Source organism: Aquarana catesbeiana, linkage group LG01 (genome assembly GCF_042186555.1).
Source record: "Aquarana catesbeiana isolate 2022-GZ linkage group LG01, ASM4218655v1, whole genome shotgun sequence".
NCBI lineage: Eukaryota > Metazoa > Chordata > Amphibia > Anura > Ranidae > Aquarana > Aquarana catesbeiana.
In genome coordinates, this window is record NC_133324.1 from 426,579,116 (window position 1) to 426,601,295 (window position 22,180).

The 22,180-nt window shown below is 40.6% G+C and overlaps 1 protein-coding gene across 9 annotated transcripts in view; it reads left to right on the plus strand.

Annotated features, from left to right (window-relative positions):
• The window catches only part of LINGO2 (leucine rich repeat and Ig domain containing 2), a 3,171,904-nt gene that overhangs the window by 205,070 nt on the left and 2,944,654 nt on the right, over nucleotides 1-22,180 (plus strand). The window contains exon 1 of one of the 9 annotated variants that reach the window (XM_073635771.1): nucleotides 18,176-18,283. The exons of the other annotated variants lie outside the window; for them this stretch is intronic. The gene's annotated coding sequence lies outside the window, so the exon portion shown is untranslated. Of the gene's footprint in view, nucleotides 1-18,175; nucleotides 18,284-22,180 lie in introns of those variants that run through there. 9 annotated transcript variants of the gene reach the window in all.

Sequence of the window (22,180 nt, forward strand, 5' to 3'; positions counted from 1 at the left end):
TTCACAGGGGAATTAAGGCCCTGTACGTTGTGGGAGAGTATCTTAAGTGTCCCGGTCAGCGGCGTGGAATCAGTCATGGAGAAGTAATGAGTGTGACACTAAGTATTTGTAAGTCTCACCCGACGTCGCAATTGTCCCTGGCAGATAGGAGACAACCTCTGTGGCATGGCGGATTCAATCTGTGTTACGGCAAACGGGAGATCCAGCGAGAACCTGTAGCTGAAGAGGAGGGGGGGTGGGGGAGAGGAAAGGAGAAAGGAGAGTAAACAGGAGCAAAGAGGAAGAGAGGCAGAGAGGAGTGAAAAAACAAACCATTAGATAGTGCATCTGAAAGTCTCTACCCAAATCCCCACGGACCAGCGAGGGACCCATCCCTGCCTGGGCCAGTACCCGAAACATAAAAAAAAAAAATCTGCGACCCAAGGGTCGAGAGATTCTGGGTACGATAGATGAGTGAACTAGGGTTCAACTATCGGAGCCAGAGGGAGGCACACTACGACCACTCCGGTCAACGCCGCCTCTGATTGAAACTGTGGCAGTATATAAACAATGCAATGTAAGCCCAGCTATCACATAGTAGTAGTGATCAAAAAGCTTTGAATAGTTGGGGAAGGAAAAAAAGTAAAAATAAACAAAAAGGAACAGTAAAACATTTCCCCTGGAAAATCTGAACCCGTAGGGATCCGAAAGGAAGTCCTGGGGAGAACTCAGATGAGGAAAGTCACCAAAATACTGGCATCAGGTCAGTCATCGACACAGACCTAAGGGAGGACCAAAAACAGAGTCTGAAGGTACTGCAGGCCCGATCATGGGGGAAAGGATTCTTTTGATCGCTTGGGAAGCTGTTTCTGCCACACTGGCGACACTGGGCTGGTGGGGGATGTTCTCTTGACAGACGATGCTCCTCGAGAGGCAGAAGACTGTGGAACTTCCTGAGTAATCAGACCTAGATGAAGGAGAAGTCGTTCCCCGTCTTGAAATGTTGAAAAACTGTATGGTTTGTTGCGGTATGAGAAGTTCAATCTCAGCGGGAAGGCCCATCTGTAGGTGATCTCTTTGCCCGCCAGGACTTGTAGTAGCGGTTTCAGGGTCCTTCGTTTTTGTACGGTATATGGGGAAATATCCGCGAAGATTTGAACCTGGTGACCTTGGATCATCAGTTTCTCCACCGACCTGGAAAGTTTCATCACTTCTTCCTTAACTGCATAGAAATGCGGTTTCACGATGATGTCTCGTGGCAGACCATCAGAACGAGGTGGTTGTAGCGCCCTGTAGGCTCTGTCAAGCTCCAAGCGATGGGCTGGAATGTTAGGGATTAAACTTTTGATGAAGTCCTGGACTGCCATGTGGGTGTCTTTGACGGTTTTGGGGAGCCCCTGAGACGGAAGTTGTAACGTCTCGACCTGTTCTCGAGGTCATCTATTTTGGAGGTAGTGGATTCCAGTTGGTCCTGGAGATCCTGGATTCTGGAAGTATTTTGGTTAATTCTCAGGATAGCCTGATCAGATTTTTGCTCAATCACTTCAATTCTGGCACCAATCTGCTGCATATCCTCGTGTATGTGTAATGGAAATTTGTAAGTTCTGTATATAATTGTATTGTGTTTTGTATGTATTGCACACTGCCCTCACTGTGCAACAGCACTAATAATGTTTTCAGTAAATGTTTACATTCTTTCGAGTCCTGATTAGAATAAGCCTGCCTATGTAACGCCCCTTGTTATGATAAACCTACAATTGTAATATTAATGTGATACCTACGTAATCATGTGCATAAAAACCTTCAATTGCGTCATAATAAAGCAGAACAGTAATTTGGAAAGATGCTGAGCGTATCTTTTGTGTCTGTTCCCTACTGCAGTAGTTATTATTAATTTGGAACCACTAATCAATATGAGGATAGGAGTTGCCTATCATCAATTTAACCGAGTCAGCATGGCGAGCCAGCCAGGAGGGGATTCCAGGTGACCCTGAGTATCCGAAACGAGGAGCTTGAGGCGATCCGGGAATTTCTGATAATCAGCCGGCTGAGGTAAGCCTTTTGCTTACATTTGAGTTATCAGACTTCCTTGATCGGTAAGGCATTTTTGGGGACAAAGGGTACCTATTTTACTCCCCTTAATCGAACTGTATTGATTGGTGGTTATATGTTATGCTGACCCTGTCTACTGTCCATCGGAGCGTTATAGATAAGAAAGGGAAGAATAGTGCTGTTCACAGGTATATGTAGTACATCTGCTAGATAAAGTAGTTTAGAGGCAAGAGGGTATAGGCACAAGTAGAGAAGAGAGAAGACTGGCTAGTCATTATGGGCATTGAATTAAGTAAGGGAATGAAGGGTAAGAGACCCTCAAAAATGCCCAGCGCAAGAGGAGCGCTACATATGAACCAAAGGTGCGGTTCCGCCTATACTGAGCCCCTAGATTAATGGTTAGAGTGGACAGGGATCCACATTGGGTAACTGGGTTACCAAAGTCCACAGGGACTAAGAATCATGCAGAGTAAACAGCTAGAGAAACAGCTATCTATGTGAGCAGGATGGATCAAGGGTGACATTAACACTAGACAGAAAGGGACATTTTCATGTTAAGTTGTGGGATGAATTTGGAGTCAGGCACTATAACTATTAGAGTCAGAAACAGAGAAATGAGAATTAAAACAGAATACTTTATATGTTGTCAGAGAGGGAAGATGGGATGAGCACTCTGGCTGCCCGTCTGATCATAGAAGCTAGATATAAAAGATATCTGAACAAAATAAAGAAAGTAGAATTTAGACAGGAAAATATTAATGAGAGTTAAAAGAAAGTGAGAGAATGATATGCATGTGTTGTGCACAAATGGGAAAAATGTAAGCGATTTTAGAGAGATATTGGTGTATGTGTGTGCGAATGCTGGGACCTTTAGTTCTATTGCTTGTGTGTGTCATGTACGCAGATGTGACCCCCTCCTTTGTGCTCTCCTGAAAGAATGTCCCTGAGAGGTTAGTGATAAGCTGGAAGGACATCATGCCAATTCCAGTTTTTTAGACAAAACATTTATAACAAAATGTGCCGGGTTAACGAATCTAATGGTAAACAATGTGATCACAATTATTTTGAATCTGTTTTCCAAACATGATAAAATGAAGGTTACATTTAACCGTGTATTACACAAATTGAATATCCTTTGATAGTGGAAACAGTTCCTTTTAAAAAAGGGAAATTAAGTAAAATTAAGTAGCAATGAGTATTAATTTCTAATATGAGTTTAACAATTTTATTAATAATATAGATATATTGAAACTGGTTTAGACAACCTTTGGTTGGAAATGAAATCCAGGTTATTGGGGAAATTTGTAATGAATGAGATTAGTTTAGATTAAGATAACAATTTTGTAATTTTACATTTATACAATAAGCCCTTATTGAGAGAAAAAAAAAGATTAAGATGAGGTTGTTATTTTGAATAAAGCTGCCATAATATTTAACAAAGCCAAGATGGATGGAATACATAAGAAGTTCTTCTATAAAAATGAAATTTTAAGGTTTTTGATAATAACTTGATGTGCGGTCCATGATGTAAGAGTAATATTAAATAAAATTTAAATATAGCAGACCCATCACATCAAGTCCACACACCCTGTTAGGATAGATGCCGCCTGCAGCCAGTTGTTTTATAGTTTTTGATGCTTTCTGGTCCATCATACAGATTCTTGGTCCTTTTGTTTTTATTTATTTTTATTTTTGAAATCCAAAGCAGAATGTGTGGATTGTGAAATGATGTGCCCCTTTTTCTTGTAAGTACAGTGGTATAAGCAGAAGAATAGTTTGGATTTATGGGCATCTCTCCATGACCGCAGGGTATTGTTATCATTTATTATAATATTGCCAGGAAGAAGTTGTCTTTTGAAACATAAAACTGGAGTTCTTACACAAACAGTGTGATAGAACACAAGCCATTGTAATATATTTATGCAAGCTGGACCCAGTAATGAAGGGTTCACCCCGATATATCAGAGCTGCAGTTTTTATGCAAAGGTGCTATTAGACAAAGTTAGATATTGTTTTGGTCAGACATTTAATTTTTAATGGTCCGACATTCTGTGCAGCAAATATACAGATAACTAAATGTTTGTCTAATGAAAGGTTTAAAATATGAGTTTGTTTATGTACAAATCTAACAATGAAAAATGCGTACATTTGAATCCAGCCACCTTATTGCCTCTATTGGAGGCCGGAGACAAAGGAAGACACGTGTGTTAAATTGATTTGGGAATCAGCTGCTGTGAGCCCAGTGCAGGACACACTCCCTGAAGACCCAGATATTACATTTTTTGTAGATTTATGTATGCAGTTTATCACCCAGAAGGATACTCTGTATTCAAAGTCATTGGATCCTTTTTCCCCAGCTCAAGAAGCAGAGCTCCATGTTTTAGCAAAGCCTGTGAGCTATAAAAAGAGTGTATATTTATATAGATAGTCGAGATATAGAGAGCTTTTGGTTCCATTTGAAGGGCCAGAAGTTTGTTTTTACTTCGGCAGGTAAACCAACCAAGCATGCCAAGTTAATTTGATCGGCTGTTTTCAGCCTTCCAGGTTCTTGCTGAGGTAGCCATATTAACTTTCACACATGGAAGCAGACCAGGTGACTAAGGATGCTGCATTTACAGCCCCGGACACTTGATGGGTCTGTGCAACTCACAGATTCCACCCTAGTTCTGGCCCAGTATAGCTGGGATTAATAATTCAACTTTAAGGACCCCAGAACGAGAAGAACAAGTGGTCCACAGGGGGCAACTTCTTATGAAACAGGACTTTGGAAAAGGTGATCATTTATGTCTGCCAGCCACCATTTTCCCTCCAGCTTGACACATGGCCCGTGTCATCAGTCACAAGAAGTTATGGCTGCCTTAGTAAATGAGCGTGGGATAGAGCCAGGGTTCACCACAGTTGTTTTTATAACACACCACTTCTTGTTTTACCTGTTACCAAAGGTGTTACCAAAAGCTGAACATCCTTCCCAGAGATTACATAAAAGATATATCCAGATGCCCAAGTTAGGATCTTACGAGTATGCATTTTGTCTGTATGGACATGTTTTTTGGATGTCCAGTGGCAAATGCTACTGCAAAGGCCACAGTAAAAAGTGTTATCAGAAGTAGTTTGTAAGTACAGAGTGCCAGAAAGTACAGAGAGTAACAGAGGAAATAATTTTTTATAGGAGAGTCCTTAATAGAAGTTTTGAGGTTTTATTTTTACACCCCTTACTGTCTACAATGTAGCGGACAAAGTAGAGTAAGAAACTAGAAAACTTTTGCCTGAATGTTTTCTTATATTTTATCAAGCCCCTAAGGGGGATGTTGGACTCTCTCCCTATGGGATTTGGTTTGGGAGTGTGTTACTCACTTGCTTATATTTTGTCTCAGCAGCTGAAGTCCTTCATTCGGATCTCACAGAGAATGTTGCTGATCTTTTAAGGTTTTTTGACAAACTCATTTATGTGTGTGTCCCCAATTCCAGATCCTAAAAGTTTGGAAGGATCTAAAACTAAAGCCAGGTGACTTGTGGATTGTTAAGAGACATATATATATAAGAAAAAGTTTGGAGACTCAATACAGCATCTATTTCATGTACAGTTTTTGCAAAACGTGAAGAAAAAGTCACCTGGATCCACACCAGACACTGCAAAAATGACTAAATTAAAGAAATCTCTGTGTTTGATTTGTTTCCCTCTTGTGATCACAGTCTAGGGTACTTTTTTATTCAATTACTTTAATTGTAAGGGATATATATATATATTTGAAAAGTAGTTCAGCCAAGTTGAAGTCATATTTGTCTTTTGTGCGTCTTCCATTTCATGTAGAATTGTCTGTGTTTACATATGCTGATAAGTCAGCATGCCAACAATAAGCTAGAAGGCCATTCTGGCCACAGGAGTGTACAGCCAGTACTCTGTAAATATGTCTTATCAATCATTTGTTTTTCACAATGAAAAGTCATTTTGGTAATGAAAAAGTTGCTTAGCTATTATTTTCTCCACAATGGAGTTTTTGCTTCTTTGGCCAGGACTACCTCCACCTAAGCGTGTGGTGGTTCCAGGTTAAAGGTGATAGCAGGTATGGTTAGTGATCAAAATATTGATCAAAAGAGGGGAGACTGTAATGGAAATTTGTAAGTTCTGTATATAATTGTATTGTATTTTGTATGTATTGCACACTGCCCTCACTGTGCAACAGCACTAATAATGTTTTCAGTAAATGTTTACATTCTTTCGAGTCCTGATTAGAATAAGCCTGCCTATGTAACGCCCCTTGTTACGATAAACCTACAATTGTAATATTAATGTGATACCTACGTAATCATGTGCATAAAAACCTTCAATTGCGTCATAATAAAGCAGAACAGTAATTTGGAAAGATGCTGAGCGTATCTTTTGTGTCTGTTCCCTACTGCAGTAGTTATTATTAATTTGGAACCACTAATCAATATGAGGATAGGAGTTGCCTATCATCAATTTAACCGAGTCATATGGAAGCAGTGATCTGTGCAGCTGTGTGGGATAGGCCTTTTGAGAGCATCTGGGAGAAAGCAGCCATCATGGAGGGGAAATCAGTAGGGGAGGGAGGAAGATCCCTGGCCTGTATATCCCAAGGGTCTGTGAGGCAGATCCTGCTGAGGGGTGAGAGCTGCCCCTCCAAATGTCCTCCTTAGCAGAGAGTCAGTGGATGCTGGTGAGGGGAACCCCAGGAGAGTACTCACTGTGGCATCGGATGCTTGTGAGGACGGAAGGTCCCCTTGATCCTGGTCTGCAATTGACTCTGACCGGCAGGGCAGGCCTCGTGAGGAGACGGTCGCCATTTTGGGATGGCCGGGCCACTCTAAAGAGTCGTTTAATGCGGTGATGAGGTTCCACCGGGAGGGAGTGAAGGACATCCAAGTGTGGCTGGAGGTGTCCCCAATCAGCAGGGACAAGAGCCGGGCCGAAACGAGGGCTTACACTGCTGCTGTGGCTGGCGTTAGGTCGGAGTGGCGTGGAGCTCCCGGTCTAAGCGGCCATCTTGGACTCTGCCGCACATGCGCTTAGGACAGAAACTTTCACAAAAAAATTGTATACAAAAATATTCTTTGTCCCAATAGAGAAATTATATTATACTGTGATCCTAATAAAATCACAATGTAAGCATAAATGTAACTCATAAATCTTTTCTTAACATCCTTAAATAAATATTTTTTATTTATATGCTTAATGTCATTGATAGGTAAAATGCGCATTTAAAGATTTACTCAAAATGTCAGTTTATTACATTTATAATATCATAAATAATTTTCTGGTCCAAAACTGTTAAAGAGGAAGACTTTTTCAGGTGTTTGTAATTGTTTTTAACCATTTTGATTTTTGCTTTTTTTGTTCTAATAATTTCAATTTGTCTGTAAAGATTGTCATTGTATAGATAATAGTAGTTAGTTACATTCAACTTTTTCTGTAATGTTGAAGGCATTTTATAACTTACTGAACCCACTTCTAATGAGTGTCAGGAAAATACCCCAACATTTATATCCACACAGGTAGCATAGATTCCTGAATTTAATTTACACGTGTCAATGCAGTTTGGTTGTTCGAGCACAGGATCTTTATTCTGAATGTCAAGGCCGTTTTTCAGGATGTCTCTAAATTTGTGGAGGGACTTGTCAAAAGCTATGTTTGTGTGTTTATTTACTATTCAAATTTTTTGCAAAGGAGTAGGGTACTATATATTGGTAAAGGGTGCTTCCAGATTATGCCACTCCCCCTGCCTGTACACCCCCAAGGTTGTGGTGGGAAAGAAATTTTGGAAAGGAATGTTAATAGTGGGTGCTTACTCCCTTAAAAAAGTCCAAATCTAGTATAACTTTATATTCAAACCTTGTGACTTCTGCTTATTGTAATTAATGTGTAGCTGCTCCTTTAAAGTTCACCTCTTTTTTTCTAAATTCCAGCTCCCCTATGTATCAATATACCAATAACGTACCTTGGTTGCAGAAAAATAAAATAAAGCTTTCTTTGATTTTGAGAACAAGGCCTTTCCTTAGCATTTGCTGTATTTATTAGAAAGCTTCAGAGGTGCCATGGTATATAGATTTGAGACAAGGAAACTAGTAAGATGCAGGAAAGAGTTTACCAGCTGATCTCAGCAGACACATTCTGCATTGACCTCATTAAAACACACACCCTTCATCCATCAACTATGTTTGCACAGCATCCCTGGCATCCCTCCACATGTAGTCCAAAAAAGCTGCTCTCCTGCACTTAAGTGGTATGCCTGAAGGTAAACAGTATGTACAATCCTTAATATCAGAGCCTAGAGTCTTGCTGTCTCCACATGTGCATTTGCCTGGCTTCCCCAGCATCTCTTCAGACTGGCCCAGGCCACATGCTATGCTCTTGGCACCAATACACACAGCCTGTTCACCCTGTAATTGCCGCCACTCAGCTCACTGGAGCTGGCGTGTGTTCTAAAGTTTGGAGCTGAAAGTGAAGTCACAAGGTTCCTTCAATACTTCAAGGTGACTTGTGCCCATAGACTTTAATAGAAGCTGTCTCCAAGCTGAACCCTTATCTTAATTGATGTTGCTTCGAAGTTGCTTTGAAGTTTCCTCAAAGTTGCCTTGAAATTCCCGCAAAGTTGCCTGGCGAAGTCGTGCCGACTCTCAGGTCAAGGCAGTGTGAACCGCCTCTCTTCTCCACTCTTTTATGCTCTGTAGCTCCTGAAGTGCAGGTTAATTTGTTTTATTTTTACAGTATATTTCATACTGTATTTTGTATTGATGTCATCATTTTTATATGAATAAATAGTTGTGAAACAAATCATTTGTTTCCATTATTTCTTATGGGGAAATTTGCTTTGATATACAAGTGCTTTGGATTGCAAGCACGTTTCCGTAACTACCAGTAATTATGTTTGCAACCCAAAGTTTTACTGTACTATAGAGCATTTTTTTCACACAGAATGGTGTGGGACTTTTACTGTTATAATATATTTGGTTAATATATTATGCCAACTGTTTGGATTTAAGCACTTTTTTGCACAGTTTTGCATTCTTAATTTTTCATTGTATGCATTACAGTACTATAAGTCATTGAAATGTTTTAAGATGTTTTTGTTCCCAAGGGAAGTGCCAACTCCCACGTGTCATTCATTTGACAATCCCCCGCCTATTAGCCTAGAAAATAACTGTTATTGATTTTTTACATTCAGCACCCTTTGACTTCAATGGGGTTCAGATTCCTTAACCAAACTAGTAATATTTACCAAACCTGCCTCAAACCGAACTCAAATTCTGTCTTATTAAAAACACCACACTTTTTGCACTTTTTTTTATGGCAAGAAAGATGTACTTTTTTACTCAGAGTTATGCCCCGTACACACGGTCGGATTTGCCGATGGAAAATGTCCGATCGGAGCGTGTTGTCGGAAATTCCGACCGTGTGTGGGCTCCATCGGACATTTTCCATCGGATTTTCCGACACACAAAGTTGGAGAGCAGGAGATAAAATTTTCCGACAACAAAATCCGTTGTCGGAAATTCCGATCGTGTGTACACAAATCCGACGGACAAAGTGCCACGCATGCTCAGAATAAATAAAGAGATGAAAGCTATTGGCCACTGCCCCGTTTATAGTCCCGACGTACGTGTTTTACGTCACCGCGTTCAGAACGATCGGATTTTCCGACAACTTTGTGTGACCGTGTGTATGCAAGACAAGTTTGAGCCAACATCTGTCGGAAAAAATCCTAGGATTTTGTTGTCGGAATGTCCGAACAAAGTCCGACCGTGTGTACGGGGCATAATTGTGTGATTTGATAATGCTGACATACTCCCTATGTATTAATGTGAATTGTACATTTTAGTAGTTGGTTGCTCTTTAAGCTTACATCATTTCCTCAATAAACACATTTATAATGTAATCATGGAAAAATGCTTAAAATATTCAGATAGTAGGCAATGCTTAGTGGAATTGGCATGCATTGTGATGCTGTTGCCTGCAATCTGTGTAAAAAAATAGTCCCCTGTACAGTCCTGTACTTTTAAACTTATACCAGTCTTTTTCAAGACTTGAAGACAGTACTTTGCCTTCTGGCTGTACTGAGCATGACATAGACAAGTACAAAGATAGTATCTGGTTGTGATAAACCCACAGGGCAAAGAGCAATTTAGCTTATCTCCTTCAAAACATGGAAATTTATAGGGAAAGTTCATCCAGCACAAATACAAAAATAAGAAGAAAATATACAAGCTTTGGAAAATCTTCACAGATGCAGTTTTCCAACATATGTCACGTCAAAAAATAAGCCGCTGAATTGCTAAATAGAACATCCTCTAGAAAGTTGCTGATAATGTCACAAGATGTTATATAAGCATAAGGACTTATTTAGTAACAGTGTAAGTGTAATGTTCAGGCAACGATCTAATACCAATTTAGTTGCTATCAAAGTGTCACAAAACAAAACATTTTAGCTTGAGCCAGCTTCTTTCAATTGAATGGTATACATTTTGACATAAAATACATTTAAAGAGCTGTAAGATAATATAGCAAAATGTAATTTTATAATGTGTATAAAAGGACTGTGCATACTGTGGATAGATTACAGTAGATGTACACAAGAGTAAATAAAAAGGAAATGTGTGATTATTGGAGAGCAATATTTCATTACACACGGTGCTGGGACATACATGATTCTCATATTCAAGAACACTCCAGGCCACACCTGCACTAGGTTAATTAAAAGAACAACACCCCAATTAGTAATGAGGGAGAGTTAAACGGATTGTGTGTGTAAAGTTATCTTTGTGTTCTGGAAGGTAGAATCTTGGAGTTACAAGTAAAAATTCTAAGCTCCTTAGACCCCTTTCACACTGTCGGACCGTTCATGATCGCCTGTCAGTTTTGTCGGCGGACCTGAATGGGCGTTCCATGTTAGCCTATGGAGTGACGGATGTCAGCGGTGACATGTCCACTGACATCCGACCCGGTCCGATCCGCTAATATCAGACGGATGGCCCTACGTTCGCATCCGTCCCTGGTGGATCGGATCAGGTGAGATCTGATGAAAAATGGACATGCTGTCGGGTTTCGTCCGATCTCTCCATGGCAACCAGCGGTGCTTGACAAGCCCCTCCCCGCTCAGTGAGCGGAGAGGGACCTGTCATCCGCCAGTTCAGCGGAGATCAACGGAGAGATCTCCCGCTGAGCTGGCGGACAGAAGCAGACTCCGTGGCATCGGATCCGCCTCGTGGGAATGAAGCCTAAGATCGATAAGGCTCCTATTTTCTTCCTTGACATTTTTGGGAACAATCTAAAAATAACTTATTCACAGGCAACAAAAATAGAGAATTAAACCATAAAGCTTACAAATAGGAGCTACATCTAGATGGTAAATGGTGATTTTTTACTGAAATCAGTCCTGTTAAAATTTTAGGAAGAGTATAAAAGGTTTTTTTTCTGTTTCCCTGCTGGGTTAATTCACCCTCTCTACCAACAACCTAGGGGAAATCCCGAATTTTACAGTTGCCATCACAACAGTGAGAGAAAATCTTTCAATAAGGACACATGTTCTGATGATAACTGTGTCAGATAGGATTTTCCCTCAATCTGGAATGATTTCTACTTTCTTCCTGTTGTGTCTTTGTAAAAAGAAAAGGAAGGGAAAGCCCTGTTGAGACACAGACAAAAAAGAAACAAAAACTGAAAGAGGTTTTAACCATTTCGTGCTCTATCCTAAAAAGATATACACTGATGTGGAACATTCATTTTAACCACCTTAGCATGCAGTAGCCATGTCTATGGAAAAAATATAGAAAAGTAATTGAAGCTGAACTCTGGACAGATATAAAAGGCACTAATTAACGCAGCTCTTTAATCTATAATGTATCATTCATTTTATTTTGAAAATGCAAGCAGTGTAAGTATCTGTGTTTGACCTAGTATCAGCCTTTTGCAGTCCTTTACAGCAGAGCTTGAGTTATTGCAGCAAAAGTTGGTTTTAATATTATATCTTTTAATGGACTATTAATTTCCACCTTGGTATTTTAAGTTCTGCTTTAACTGCAAAGCTGATGTTTGTGTCTGCATGCTATATAAAAAAGAATAGGGGGTATAAAATGTTGTATTACCCTCTAATTCATCAATTGTATGCAAAAACACATGACATTTAATTTTATGCTGGTTATTGAATTATTTATGCTCCTTCTTTGCTAGATACTGCTTTGACAACCCTTCCTTATTTTTGATATTTTGTTATCCTTTACCAAAAAAAATGCTCTCTATCCCAATTGATGCTAACCTGGCAAAGGCTGCTATCTCAATGACTTGGGCCATGAGTATTCAGATCCCCTGCTACATTAATACTAGGCCATATGACCACAAGACAAGTGTTTTAAGAGGGGGACCTAAAAAAATTGGCAAACTAAAGTTTTTATTCTTGGTTTAACATTTCACTAACTATGGGCCATTGTAAAAAGTCTTATTACAGTGTTTTCTGATGAATAACTGAATGCATGGATGAATGAATGATTAAGGGCTAATTTACCACATCCGGTCCAGTGTGGTTTTTTTCTGCCTCAAAAACACATGGACAGTAAGTTACATGGTAAATTACAATACAAAAACTCCGCGCTTTGGAAACAAGAAGGTATGCAGCCTCCCCTAATAAACCCCCAAGAGGGCTAATTATATATAAATAAAGTGAAAAAAATGGGGTGAATGGCGCTCCCTAGTTGAAAATTGGGTGAACTAAATGTGTAACAAAAAGTGCAAAAAAATCCACTATATTAATATACACTTTAAGTGATACAAAAATATCATATAAACTCAGTAATACCACTTATTAATATTGCTAAACAAATGACCATTAGTGTACCATTCTATACCAAATGTTCATCGTATCGAGTCCAGTGTAGTGAACATACATGAATTAAAAATTAAACCACCAAAAAGTCCATCAAAAAAAAAAAAAAAAATATGTGAGCTTTAAGACAGTTCAAACAGCTGGTGACTCTTGTGCTCAAGTTGACCGGTGACTTCTGTGCTCCCCCTGTGGTTCCCCACTCACCAGCTCCTCATACCCCTACAGGGGTGACAGGCATTAGGGTATATTAGAGGTGGTCTCTGTGGATGGTCTCCTATGGTCTCTCTGTTGATGGTCTGTGTTTCCACTAAGATAGGGCGTCAGGATCAGTCAGTTGCACATCACGGCCTCTACCACCGTATCCACAGCAGGGGGGGTATGGTTGTCCTTCAGGGATAAGTCCTCCCAGATGAGTCAAAACTCATATGCAGATCTCCCCACAAGCTCTTTGCTCTCACTTCCTCTTCCCAATCAATGGTGAGTAGTCCAGAGGGCTCTTTTCTTAATGGTAACTCATCTCATTAATATCCAAAGAAGCGGATCATCTCCCATCTTGGCTCAAGATTCCATGAGTTCAGGACATGTAAATAATAAGTATAGAGACCATAGTGTTCTCCGTATACAAATTTATTCAAAGCCCCCAAACAGACAAGTTGCACTTACAAGATAAAAACTTTTAAAATCACACAAAAACCTCCAGAGTAGCACCACCGTGTCCACATACACAGTGCCTGGCTGGGCGTGACTATCAGCGCCCCCCTTCTAGATGCGTATCAGCCAATCTGAGGAAGGCCTCTGATTGGCCGATACGCGTCTAGAAGAGAGGAGCTGATAGTCACGTCCAGCCAGGCACTGTGTATGTGGACACGGTGGTGCTACTCTGGAGGTTTTTATGTGATTTTAAAAGTTTTTATTTTGTAAGTACAAGTCTCTATACTTATTATTTACATGTCCTGAACTCATGGAATCTTGAGCCAAGCTGGGAGATGATCCCCTCTTTGGATATTAATGAGCTGAGTTATCCATTAAGAAAATAGCCATCTGGATTACCCACCATTGATTGGGAAGAGGAAGTGAGAGCAAAGAGCTCATGGGGAGATCTGCATATGAGTTTTGACTCATCTGGGAGGACTTATCCCTGAAGGACAACCATACCCCCCTGCTATGGATACGGTGGTAGAGGCCGTGATGTGAACTGACTGATCCTGATGCCCTATCTTAGTGGAAACACGGACCATCGACAGAGGGACCATAGGAGATCATCCACGGGGACCACCTCTAATATTCGTTAATGTCTGTCACCCCTGCAGGGGTATGAGGAGCTGGTGAGTGAGGAACCATAGGGGGAGCACAGAAGTCACCGGTCAACTTGAGCACAAGAGTCACCAGCTGTTTGAACTGTCTTAAAACTCACATTTTTGGGGGGATTTTTTGAAGGACTTTTTGGTGGTTTAATTTTTAATTCATGTATGTTCACTACACCGGACTCGATACGATGAACATTTGGTATAGAATGGTACACTAATGGTCATTTGTTTAGCAATATTAATAAGTGGTATTACTGAGTTTATATGATATTTTTGTATCACTTAAAGTGTATATTAACATGGTGGATTTTTTTGCACTTTTTGTTACACATTTAGTTCACCCAATTTTCAGCACCATTCACTCCATTTTTTTCACTTTATTAGTAAGTTACATGGATTTCAATGGCAAAGTTTACACCATTGTGTTGCTTTTCATTAGATTCAACAAAAGTAGAGCATGCTACATTTTTTCTGCAAGGAACTACACTCAAATATGGCAAAATGCATCAAAAACTCACCGGAACACATCTAAACACATCAAAAATGCACAAAAATGCAATACAGCAAATAAACAAAGGAAACAAGAGGAAAAAAATGTGATAGAATGCATTGAAAATACATGATACATGCAACAGAATGCAGTAATAATGCATCAAAAACACGCATGCAGAAACTTATCCGGAACGCATCCGTACTGCGTTTCTGTGATGTGAAATGGTCCTAAATGAAATAACCCCAGATGTGTAAACTAGAACAGAAGAATCCTTCACACCAATGGCTATAATGAATCTATGTAAGAATAAATTCTAAAGTTCTGAAGGAACTTTTTTTCAGTGTGAATTGTACTCATTTTCACATTGCATTGAAGATTCTGAATTAACCCTCTGTACACTTGTAGGTATGGCTAGTTGATTGATACGCAAGATGGAGTAAGGGTTGCACAATTATTATTTGGTAAAGCAGAAGTAACAATTAGCATGTGGCAGATAGTGGCAAGGAGCTCACTTACATTTCCAAACATCATGGCAATGCAGCCCCAATATTACAGGCAACCCGGAAATACCAGCTCATAGCAATGGTGGTGGTACTTTAACACTCTTTGTACTTCAGGGAGCACTTTGATAGGCTACATTACTGGAGCAGTATCTGATGAAGGGGGTGGCTGACAAGCAGTACAGTGGTGCAGGTAGGCAGGTCCTTGTCCCAACTCTCTACAGTTCCCAGATGGTGGATCCAGGCGTAGTTTCCCTGCACTGTCCCTCCTCAACCAGGACTTCTTCCTAGCACTAAGAGCACTAGCACTATGTGCTTTGCAAATGCAGCTGCAAGTGGGACAGTGCATCCAGTTGGACCGCTATTCCCCTGATGGCACCTAAAGAGGCTTCAGAAGAACAAATTTCCTTTCAATCTCCATTACCGCCTGAACAGCGGCCAGCTGAACAGCACCACCTACAGCAGGGAAGGTAAAATACACCTGCCTACACACTACTATACACCATTGACTATCTCTATAATAAATATTTCCAGTAAACTTGCATATTGCAATACACGCTTAAGCTGGCCAAATGCACCAAAGTGATCCCTCTCTGCCCAGTCCCTACTCTACTGTGCAAAATGTCAAATACCTATTTGTATATAGCATACTTTAATGGACATATAGTGCTAATATGGTACATATTTCCTGATGAGAATTTGAACCTTATGGATATTTCAAATTTCAGTGTTTAGTTTGGTGTTCTAAAGATATCTTAATCTAATTTCCAGGATAATAGATATCACATGAATTCCTGTGAGTTTTTATAAGCCAAAGCACAAAAATATAAAATATTACAGTTTAACAGTCCTTAAATGTGGTGGTTGCATTAGTTCTTTTTTATGTTGGTTCCTCTATTTTTACCTGGTGATTCAACCAGTAACACTATACTTGTGTTAGGGTGGCTCCAATATGGAAGAACAACAGAAACACTCTTGAAGATCAGCAATGTCAACCTGTGGATGGGGATAATGTTAGATGCACTAGCAATTTTAGATGGACTTGACTAACAATTTAAAGCTGAACTCCAGCTGACACTTCTAAGTGGTTACAACAATGGGTTTTTCTTTTTGTTATAAAGGCTTTACATAAATGAATGAACCATTGTAAATGCCAAACTAATAAATGGTTTGTCTCAACCCTCTAATGGTCACATTTTCTGGACAACATGGTCTGGTAAAGAAAGTTGAAAAATAAATGACTTACTCCCAAGATCACAAGGTGAAAATAATGAAAAGATCCTAAAAAAAAAAAAAGAAAATGAATACAACCACCATAATAACAGCTTGAAGTCTTTGGTGGTATTTGTGGATGAGGCTCTTTATCCTCTCAGATGGTAAAGCTGCCTATTCTTCTTGGGAAAAAGCCTCCAGTTCCTGTAAATTTTTGGGCTATCTTGCATGAACTGCACGCTTGAGATCTCCCCAGAGTGGCTCAATGATATTGAGGTCAGGAGACTGAGATGGCCACTTCAGAACCTTCACTTTATTCTGCTGTAGCCAATGATAGGTCGACTTGGCCTTGTGTTCTGGATCATTGTTATGTTGAAATGTCCAAGTACGTCCCATGCACAGCTTCCTGGCTGATGAATGCAAATGTTCCTCCAGTATTTTTTGATAACATACTGCATTCATCTTGCCATCGACTTTGACCAAATTTCCTGTGCCTTTGTAACTCACACATCCCCAAAACATCAGTGATCCGCAGAAGGAATGGTGTACCATAGGCCTTGTTGACTCCTCTCCAAATGTAGCGTTCAATTTTGGTCTCAATTTTGGTCTCATCATTCCAAATGACTTTGTGCCAGAAGGTTTGAGGCTTGTTTCTGTGCTATTTGGGGTATTGTAAGTGGGATACTTTGTGGTATTTGCATAGTAATGGCTTTCTTCTGGCGACTCGACCATGCAGCCCATTTTTCTTCAAGTGCCTCCTTATTGTGCATCTTGAAACAGCCACACCACATTTTCAGAGAGTCCTGTATTTCACCTGAAGTTATTTGTGGGTTTTCTTTTGCATCCCAAACAATTTTCCTGGTAGCTGTGGCTGAAATTTTAGTTAGTCTACCTGACCGTGGTTTGATTTCAACAGAACCCCTCATTTTCCACTTCTTGATTAGAGTTTGAACACTGCTGATTGGCATTCTCAATTCCTTGGATATCTTTTCATATCCCTTTCCTGTTTTATACAGTTCAGCTACCTTTTCCCACAGATTCTTTGACAATTCTTTTGCTTTCCCCATGAATCCAGAAACGTCAGTGCAGCACTGATTGAAAGATGCAAGGGTATTTCAGGAGTCCAGAAACTCATTGACCTTTTATACACACACACTAATTACAAGCAAACAGATCACAGGTGAGAATGGCTACCTTTAATAGCCATTCAAACCCCTTTGTGTCAACTTATGTGCATGTTATCAGGTCAAAATCACCAGGTTATGTAAACTTTCGATCAGGGTAATTTTGGTATTTTCTCTTAAAAAGAATAAACACAGTTGGTTGATAATAAATGGCTTCAGCCAAACACTAACCGCGAGTGAAAGAAATGTTTTTGTGTTATCATTCATATTCTCTGAAAAATGGCCAAGAAATCATAAATTCTGCCAGGGTATGTAAACTTATGAGCACAACTGTATATTTTTATTTTACAATTTAATTACAAAAGTTACAGCCAACTTCCTAGACCTCTTGTGTACTTCATATATTTGGGTCATTAGCACTATTTGTCTTTCTGCCTTCTACCTCATAAAGACATTATATATTTGCTTATTTGTGCTATGTTCTTTGCTGCATTTGCTATAAATGTGACTGTGTCACCAACTGCAGCAAATCAAATTAACACCAGCCTCTAGAAGAAGAAGATGATAAAGAATAGCAGTGTCAAACACCTGCTCCTGATTTTTTTTCTTTGGTTTCTTCTGCTGGATAGATCAATACAGAACACAGTATTGACATTTATGACATTATGAATCCATGGTGCACAACAGGGGACCAAGTATTTGACATTCCTGGAAGTGCCAGAAACTAGCATGGCCATTATATGTAACAAAGCTAAGTTTTAAGATGCCACCCACCTGAAAGGTAAGTTTCTATTCTCTTCTATTACAAGCTGTTTTTGGTTTCAGTTCAATACAGGTAGCAGCAGGGCCACTTTGAACAAAAATGTTAGTGTATTTGCACGAAAAGGGGCCTAAATAGTGCTCATATTAACAACAATGATAAACTGAAGTCACCTTGTAATTTCTGCACATACTTGCGTTAGATTACAAATTGATCCTAGGACTTTCAAAGCCAATATTAAGCCTTGCCTCTTGTAAGGTTTTAATCCTAGCATCTTGCAAGACTCTATTTTTGGGAGTGGAGGAATCTATTTGATCAGCCTGCAAACTGAACAAGATAAATCTGTGTGTGTGCCTGTGTGTGTGTGTGAGTGTGTGTGTGTGTCTAGCACTAGTGGGCAACAGAGGTTCTGATATTTGAAAGTTGGAAAATGGAGGTAGACCAATTTGTAATTTGGAGTGAGACCTAATATCAGCTTGGACAGGAGCTGAGTCTTTGTGCACAACATAGAGACTAGAGATTGAGAAGACTAAAAAAGAGAGGGACTATCCATTTGGACCATAGATGTTGCCACCATCCCCTGAATATAGGAATAAAAATACCCCAAACAGCGAAAATGGGACTTTAAAGGCAACCAAGTAGTAAAAAGTTTTATTAAGTACAGAAACACATATACAATAATCAATTCAAAATACAAATATATAATATGGAAAAGCATATAATATTCAAACCACTAAAAACAATGGTGTGAAGTAGTCACTGAGGTCTTCCACACAGCCATACGCGTTTCGGGACTCTGTAAGTCGTCCCTTCATCAGAGGTAATTTGTGAAGAAGAATCACACTATTTGGGTTAGAAAAAAGTATATCAAAGGTTTGTTACATAAATGTATATCATAATTGCTCAACATTAAGAAATGCAAATACATAATGAGAACACATAAGCAGACAAATCACAAATGGAGTCTCACTGCCCAAACTGCAGCGGCGGCAACCCCCCCAGGATGCAAAGAAGAAACTGGGGTGTGTAGTTGGCCCAACCTTATCAACACTAGTCCTCCCAGGGACCGCCAAGGAGGCAAAAGCCACCGAGGGGGACAATGTCCCAAATATGGACCGGGAAAGTATCTGAAAAAATGTATATAACACATCATCAGGTCAGAAAGATATATATGAAGTTCGACAGTGTAATCTTCAAGCCTGATAGTAAAGCCAAATAAACATTGTCCTACCTCAAAAAAGGGGGTAAAAAGACCCAGGGAGGAAGAATTAACGGGTGGCAAATATATAGGCTGGAATGCAGTATATGATCGATGTGGAATGCTTGAATAGTCTAGCATCGCATGGGGGGAAGAGAGAGAAGGGGGTTCTGTAAATAACAGATCAACAACGGCAATAAGTTGTAGATAAGCGTCCCTCAGTGTAAACAAATTTAAAAAGATTTCAAATTGACAAAGTTTCACTCAGGCCCAATGAAGACATACCAAGTAAGAGGAGCTTATGCACATAAAGTGTCATCAGTGTGCCGCAGCAAACAGCCCAACCACTGCACTGCCATCTGGGACAGTGACACTCGCTTGTGTCTGTCATGGCTTTAAAAGTGCTCCAGGGGGTGACGTCAGACGTGGTGCTCAGAGTGAAGATGCAGTGATGTCGCTGTTGGTGCGGCGTCATGACGCATGCATTCACAGTGCACAGATGAAAGATGGAATCCCCAGGGACAGCCCCCACCCATATACCAGGAAACCAAGCATCAGATCGGGTTGCATAGCAACCAGGAAGTACAACAAAAAAAAACGATCTTGGGAATTAAGAGGGATGCTCAGAGGAGGGGAAGGGTTGGGGAAACAAGAGCCCAGGGGGGAAACAAGACGCAGGGGGCGACCAATCGGGCACGTCACCCGGAGGGCCAAATAGACCGTCCACCGGACACAACCCACGGCCGTCAAGATAAAGGCCCCACAAGGATCACAGATACTTGGGGTCCCACCTGCGCTGGGCAGGACAAGGGAAGGTCAACAGATGTAAATACCGTACGTGGCCACGCGTCACGGCCAAGGCAGGAGAACCCAAGGGGTCACAAGACAACCAAATACATACAGCATGAAAGGATAAAAAGGGTAACAACAAAGAAGACAGGCTTAATTAACAAGGACCAAATGAATATAATGGGTGAAACATTGGCACAGGCAGTTATTCCTTCTTACGTCCTCCCAAGGAAAAACCCTCCAAAAAGGGTCTGTAACTGAGTTGTTTGTTTAATCCAGGGGGTGAGGTGGCAGCAAGATCCACAATCCAGCGAGTCTCTCGCTGCAAAAGGACCTTGTTCCAATCCCCATCCCTAGGAATTCTGTCCAAGATGAGGAACTCAATCCCCGGGAAGATGCCATGATGCTTGTTGGCAACATGCCTTCCCAGAGGGAGATCAGGGTTAGCTTTCTTCATAGATGTAATATGTCTAGAGGCTTGTGCACAGAATTTTAACTTAGTCTTACCAACATAGAACTGTTGACACTGACAGGTAAGAAGGTATACCATCCCCTCGGTTTTGCAGTTGAAAAAGTGATGAGGTTTATATGGTCGTCTGTTAGGAAGAATAACACCCTGTTTGGTATTCATATAGCGACATACCGAGCATCCCCCACAGGTGAAAGTCCCCAATCTTCTACAAGGATCGTTTCGGGATTCACCCACAAATTCACTGTGGACTAACTGGTCCCTCAGCGAGCTTGTGCGTCGGTAGGTGATTGCCGGGCATTCAGATATATGCGGGCATAGAGTGGAATCAGCATATAAAAAGTGCCAATGCCTATTAAGAATTGACTTAACTGATTGATATATAAATGGAGAGAACCGCGCTAACAAAAAAATACAAATAAGAAGCAGCATATAGTGCGATTACACCAAAATCTAGAGTCCTGTAAAAAGCTGCGCTAAAAAGTTAAATAATAGTCTAAGCAGATAACATCAAAAGGGGATTTTTCAAATCCTTTCCAGCGTAAAAAACACCACCACCATGCACTTCTAAGCAGTAGTGACAATCCACCGTAGTAGTTGAGCCTGCTTACCAGATGGCAAGCATAAAAGGGCAAGTGGCTTTAGCCCAGCCAAGGCCTTTTAGCTTGCTGGCGCTCCCTGTGAAACCTAGTGATAATCCTCACTACCGAGGGGTCGTCGGTTTTGTTTTTGTGGTCAAATAATAATTTGCGTCTAGTCTGTCCAACAGCACGCCTGAACGCCTTCTTCAGAGTGGTATGGGAATACCCTCTCTGAAGAAGCCTGTCTCTCAGGGCGGCTGCTTTCCGTAGATATGATTCATGATTCAAGCAATTCCGCTTTAGCCTTAAATATTGGCTGTATGGGATAGCACGTAGGAGAGGCTGGGGGTGAGAGCTGGAGGCATGCAGTATAGTATTTCCTGCTGTGGGCTTATGGTACAGTCCACAACGAGGCTGCCATCCTTGTTCTTAGTTATAGTGGTATCGAGGAACGTAACACTGGTCTCACTGTGAGTAACAGTGAACTTCAGATTGAAATTGTTCAATTGCATCAAGCCAATGCATTCCTCCTGCTCCGCCTCCGAGCCCTCCCACAGTACCAATATATCGTCGATATATCGGAACCAAGCTGCCACATGTTGGGTATGGAGTCTAAAGGATTCATCGGAAAGAAAAGACTGCTCCCATTCCCCCAGGCACAGGTTAGCGTACGATGGGGCACACAATGTCTCCATCGCAACACCCTGTACCTGGAGGTAATGGGAACTGTTGAATAGAAAAACATTATGGTGGAGAATGAACTCCAGAGCCATAATGATGAATTCACATAATTTTTTGTCGTCTCTGTGTGTCTGTGAAATAACGCGTATAATCACGGCCAGCCCTAGATAATGGGGGATGGAGCTGTATAGAGCTTCTAT